We start from the raw sequence: 6,000 nt of genomic DNA, 5'->3' as shown, positions 1-6,000 counted from the left end.
CATAGCGGGCTGTCAGTGAGAAAGTGTTCACGTTGTCAAAGGGGGGGAAGAGTTCCTAAATATTCTACTTGGTAGGATGGGGTTAAGGTGTTTATTTGTTTATCTATTGTTCACTTGTTAAGCGCGTATACAGGAAGCAAATACTGTTTCAAAGCGCCCACAGGGCAACAGGGAGGGGACAAGGGATGATTGACAATGTAATTACAACGATGTTAAATAATTAAATACAACATTATAAGAAGAGACAATGGGGCGGGGAAGACAAACATACTATGCCTTGTGAGTGTTCAGAACGTACAACCACAGAGGGGAGAGGGGTATGGGATAGGTGCTGTGGTGCTCACAGAGAACAGCAGGTGAAGTGCTATGAAGAGAGGTAAGTGCAACCTCCAGTGGTGGAGGGTGTGCTGAGTCAAGTGCGGTGGATAGACAGCAGCTGTGATGATAAGATGTGGGAGGTCAGGGCCCCGAGGATGCATAAGGGGCCTGCACACCAATCAAGCTACTGTGCGATTAGCAGGGGAGAGAGGGAGGGAAGGAAGAGGTAAAGAGGAAGGTCTTGTGGCTTTTCAAGAATTTAAGGAGGTCCAGCTCAAGATGAAGACAGAGGGGGAAACTTTTCCACAGAAGGAAGCCTGCTGAGGAAAGCGGTCGACCACCTGCCCTCTGTTTAGCAAGCCGCTTTACACACAAGGAGTTCGTGCCAGAGGAACGCAGGTGTCCAAAGGGGGAGTATTTAGTCAGAAAGATTGAAGATAGAGTGGTCCCCGGCCCCAGACAGCCTTGTGGATGATGCAGTGGGATTTGAATTGAATCTGTGCTGCGACCAGGAGCCAGTGAAGACTTTGTAGGGCAGGAGAGATGCAGTCCCTGGGCTTCAGGCCAAGGATACGTTTCGCTGCCCTATTCTGAATTAGCTGGAGGGGTTGCATAGTGGAAGAAGGTAGATTCAGGAGGAGGCTATTGCAATAGTCAAGCCGAGAGAGAACCAGAGCCCGGGTAACATTGAGTCTTTGGGGGAAGGTGAGGAAAGGTAGAATTCCTTTCAGAAGGAAAAGCTGAAAGTGGGACTTCTTGGCAATGTCCTGAATGTGAGGGGGGAGGGAGAGGGGTCGAAGATGACTCCAAGTTTTCTGGCTTCTAAGGAGGAAGCAAGGGGAGAGCCCATGGAAGAAGGCCAGAGTGAAGGGAAGAAGTAGGGTGCTAGGGTCAAAATAGGGAGGATCTCTGTTTTGCTGACATTGAACAGAGATCATTATAAGTGCACCAGGCCTGGATGGCTGAGAAGCCGTCAGGGATGATGGAGGGTGCAAGGGCATCTGCAGGAAGTTTGAAGAAGAGTTGTGTGTCGTGAGCATAGCACTGGAAGTTAGGGGACAAAGGGGAAATGAGGCATGCTAGCAGACGAAGGTAGATGTTAAAGAGCCAAGATGAAAGAATGGAGCCCTGGCGGACGCCACAGGTGGAAAAGGAAGTAGGGCAGGAGAAGATTCCCAGTATGACTTTGGAAGAGCGGTCAGTTAGGAAGGAGGTCAGCCAGTCCAATGCCCGCTCCGAGATACCAAGTTGTCACCGAGCCTTTTTATGAGGATGGAGTGGTTGACTGTGTCAAATGCAGAAGAGAGATAAGGAGGATGAGGACAGCAGGGGAGTTGGAATCAAGGGATGCAAGCAGTTCTTCACAAGTGTTCAGAAGATCAGTTTCCGTGCCTCTGGATGCTCGGAATCGAGATTGATAGTCGTGCAGACCGCCAACAAGTTCAGTGTGAAAGGTAAGTTGGGGCAGGGCCAACTTCTCAAGCAGTTTCCCCAGGAATGGGGTGATGGAGATGGGGTGATAGTTGGCTGGACAGTTGATGTTTTTTTAAGGCGGGGGCGTGCAAGGGCGTGCTTGGGGAGGATGGAAAAGAACCAGTAGCAAAGGAGTGGTTACTAAGATCAGCGAGAGCAGGGGCGAGAGAGGAAATGTTGTCCTTGATGGTTCTGGATGAGCAAGGGGCAACCCGTTTGGAAGAGACCTTCATGGAGTTCATTACTCTGGTGACTTCATCTGGAGAGACAGAGTCAAAGGAGGAAAAGTAGGAAGGAGGAGGGTGAGTGGTCAGGGGAGGCAAGGGTTGGAAGAGTGCGTGACAAGGCTGTTCAGGATGTCCTGGGTTTTGGAGGTGAAGTGAGTGGTGAGTGCATTGCAAAGGGCCTGAGAAGGAGTAGGGGCAGAGGATACTGCGGATGGGTTGGCAAGTTCCCTGCAGAATTTGAAGAGTTCAGCCGTTTTGTTGGATGTGCCAGAATGTGGGCCCTTTTCTTGGCATGGATACAGAGTCTGTAATTCCTTTGGAGCAGGCGGCAGGCCAGTTTGTCAGAGGGTGTACCTGAGGTTTGCCACTTCTGTTTTGCAGCCTGCACTTGCGTTTCAGGTCTGCAAGTTTGGAGTTCGGAGTCGTAGCAGGTGTTATGCTTGGAGGCAGGTTTCAGGCGGATCCTTGTGACTGGGGCAAGGATGTCAAGGGTGTTGGTAATGGATATATAGAGGTTGCTGAGAGCAGAGTCAGAAGTAGGGTCTGAGTTTGGTGGCCATGGGGAAATAAAGGTGGAGGTGAAGGCAGCAGCTGACACTCGTTTCACCCGTCAGATGTTTGTGAACAAGGTTGGCAGGGCTTTTGGAGGAGTTGTCACAAGGCCATAGGGACCCAGGTAAGAGGAGAGAAGAGAGTGGTCAGACCAGGAGAGAGGGACGACTAGAGGAGATGTGAGGGGGAGGTCGAAGTGGATGAGGGCATCCAGCATGTGTCCGGCAGAGTGGGTTGGACCAGAAGGAGAATGGAGAGGGATAGAGAGCTGCAGAGGTCAATAAAGAGAGGGGATGCTGTGCACAGGGAGTCTAATTGGATGTTAAAGTCACCTAGCAGTAGCAGGTTGGAGGTGGTTGAGTGTAAGGTCGAACAGAAATCAGCCCACTCAGAGAGAAACAGAGGCTGGTATATGGTAGAAATGGTCAGGGTGGAGGAGGGAGAGATTACCATTTTGCATACTAGGCTCTCAAAGGACGAATAGAGCTTAGTGGGTAGGATGGGAGAAGGAATCCACTCAAATTCAATTTTAAAAGCAACAGTCACAAAGCAATGCAGGATGTGAGCACACCAAGGTTAAATTTATTTGAAGACACAGGTATTGCAGCACTGCAGTACAAAGTGGAAGCAAAAAGGAAGTGAGAGGTCAGGAAGTGAAAACCAATGAAAGAACTTTTGACCATGATGTACAGGTGGAGAAGTGCCAGCTGAGATAGATCAGTGAGAAAGTCAGAAGCAGAAGTGGCACAGGCAAAGAGTCAAGGATAGCTGAGGCAGGCAAATGGCGCAATCACTTAGCACTCACGTTATAGCAGAATGAAGGAGGCCATAGTCCAAGGGCGAGTGTTGGAAGTGCACATCGGCATGGCACATTCTTTGCCTGTAGTAGAGTGGGGGGCCAGCCAAGCCCAGTCAGGCTCAGACAGGATCCATAGGAGTGGGCCTTGGGTGGGGGCCAGTGTTCGCCTGCCGGCTGACCTGGTTGGGCCTTATGGAGAAAGCAAGGCCCAATCAGTGAGGAGGAGGCATGGAAGGTTGGCACTCCAGTGCCTGAAATTAGAGGGCGGCCATGTTTAAAGGGAGGCCAACAACGAGATTTCAAGCAAGCAGACTGAAACTTTTGGAGCAGAGAGTGCAAATACACACAGCAGTCCTCTGTATGGCGCCGCACTGGGATGATTGACAAGATTTGAAATTAATTTCGAATTTAGTGCAAAAAATTGTTTTTCGTTTGTAGATGAATTTGCAGTGAGCGCACGGCGCCCCAATAATGCAGAGGTGCAGACAATGATCCTCAAGCCCTCGGGCTTACCTGAAGGCAGGCTGGTGGTGGTGCATCCATCTGAGCCTCGTGGCTGATGTCTTCTTCCACAGGATGCTGCAAGGTTACAGGGAAGGGGATACTGCATCTCTCCATCCGGTGTCCCACTCCCACTCCCCAAAGACCCCTCACCCAGGTGATCCTCTCGCAATAGTCCACCCCCAGGAACTGGATCCAAAAGCAATGGCCGAGTCATGGCCACCTGGATGACAGATCCCCAGGGACTAGGTGTCCCTAGTCTTCTGTTGCTAACTGTTGTGTTCTAGGTCTGTTTGTACCCCCACCCCCAAGGTTCCCACTCCTCTGACATTTTCGCTATTTGTGAGAAACCAGAATAAACCTTGACCTTTTTGACAAGGAACCATTACTTTCCAGAGACCTCGAGAATAGAAAGTGTAAGACCAGGAAACCGGGCTGAAGAATCCTGCATTGTGTGTCGGAGATACCCGGGGCCTCTGGCGTCAGTAATTGAGGCAGGGAGAATCTCCAGCCGCTGTGGTACCATCCTTGGCTCCAAGAACAAAGCTGCATCAGTGAAGTGAACACTGCCGGTGAGTTGAAGGAGACCGATACAAGAGCGGTCTGTGTTGAAGTCAAGGTTGCAAGTAGCAATATTGTATGGCGAGTGATGAAAGGAACATTGTTAAAACATGTGTGATAAGAGACGCAAGTGAAGCTAAACTGCTGATGAGTGATTGAACTTTAAAGCAAGCTACAATACCTTTGAAATTTTTCAAACCCAACGGAAGTTCAATAAACAGAACTGTGATCACTTGTGTCTGGCTTACTGTTTGATACCATGCCTTCCTTACATATTGTATTACTGTATCCATTAGGCTCTCTCCTACTTCTAGGTTCCCACCCCTCTGATGTTACTGTTGTTACTGTGCCTCTCCTGTTCCACTAGGCTCTCTCCCACTCTCTGGGTCCCCATTCCACTGTTGTTACTTTTGTTACTGTGCCTCTCCTGCTCCACTAGGCTCTCTCCCACTCTCTAGGTCCTCATACCATTGTGATTACTGCTGTTACTGTGCCTCTCCTGTTCCACTAGGCTCTCTCCCACTCTCAAGGTCCCCATTCCACTGTGGTTGCTGCTGTTACTGTGCCTCGCTCCCCCTTGTTGTGTGCCCTGCCTTGCTTCTTGTTGTGTTTCCCTACTGTTGTGCTCCCCTGTGTTACCCATCACCCACTTCCGGTGCATCCTGCGGTGCACGGCACTGGCATGTGATCCTCTCCATCTCCCCCTCTCTCTCTCTCTCTCTCTCTCTCTCTCTCCAGCTTTACTCCTTGCACCCCCTATGGTGCTCTCCATTTCTCTCATTTTCTCTAACTGCTTCTCTATTGACTATCCTATCCCTCTCACTAAGTCTGGAAGGAAAACATTCAAGAGGGATATCCTGGTCTCCAACCCAGGCCTTCCCATCACAGATACCTACATCAGTGCTTCCTCCAGACAGGCTCTCACTGACATCCTCTTTGCTGTTCCCTCTCCTGACCTATGTACCCCTCATATGGTCTCGGTTCTCTAGCCTATCTCCTCTACTCCCATTAATGTGGCACCCGGTGGGAGGCCCTCTTGGCCTCCTTCCACTCCTCCAAAACCATCATTAATGTCTATCTGAATGGGACCGTCTTGGTCCAGGGCCCTCAGCCCAATCTCCTCCTTTTCAATAGGCCATGCCTGCATCTTATCAACTTCCTTTCCTCTCCAGCTTCTCCTTCTAACACCTCTCTGGCTCCTTTGCCACCTCCTTCCTCCTCCACCACTCTGGCACTTACCTCATCCTCCTCTCTGACCCCCATGCCACCTCTGTCTATTGCCTCTGCCCACTTTAGGGCCCCTGTAAAACCTCCTCTGCGTGTACCTCCCTCCTGTACCCCACCCCGGAAGTCTTCAAAATGTGGCAACCTGCTCCACGTCGCTACTCTCAACTCTCGGTCTACTGTCAAACACTCTTCTGACATCTGCCACCTCCTTTAAGACCTTAACCTGAATGTCCTTTCTCTAACCGACACATGGTTCACGGCCAGCTCGTCAAGGGTTTTGAGCCTCTCCTCTCGGAGGGCTACAAGATCCTCTCTGAGCCCAGAACCCAGTGGCCCTGAACT

Source organism: Ambystoma mexicanum, chromosome 8, assembly GCF_040938575.1.
Source record: "Ambystoma mexicanum isolate Mex_15411 chromosome 8, UKY_AmexF1_1, whole genome shotgun sequence".
Taxonomy (NCBI): Eukaryota; Metazoa; Chordata; class Amphibia; order Caudata; family Ambystomatidae; genus Ambystoma; species Ambystoma mexicanum.
The sequence above is the reverse complement of the archived record's forward strand: the minus strand, read 5'-3'. Positions refer to the sequence as shown.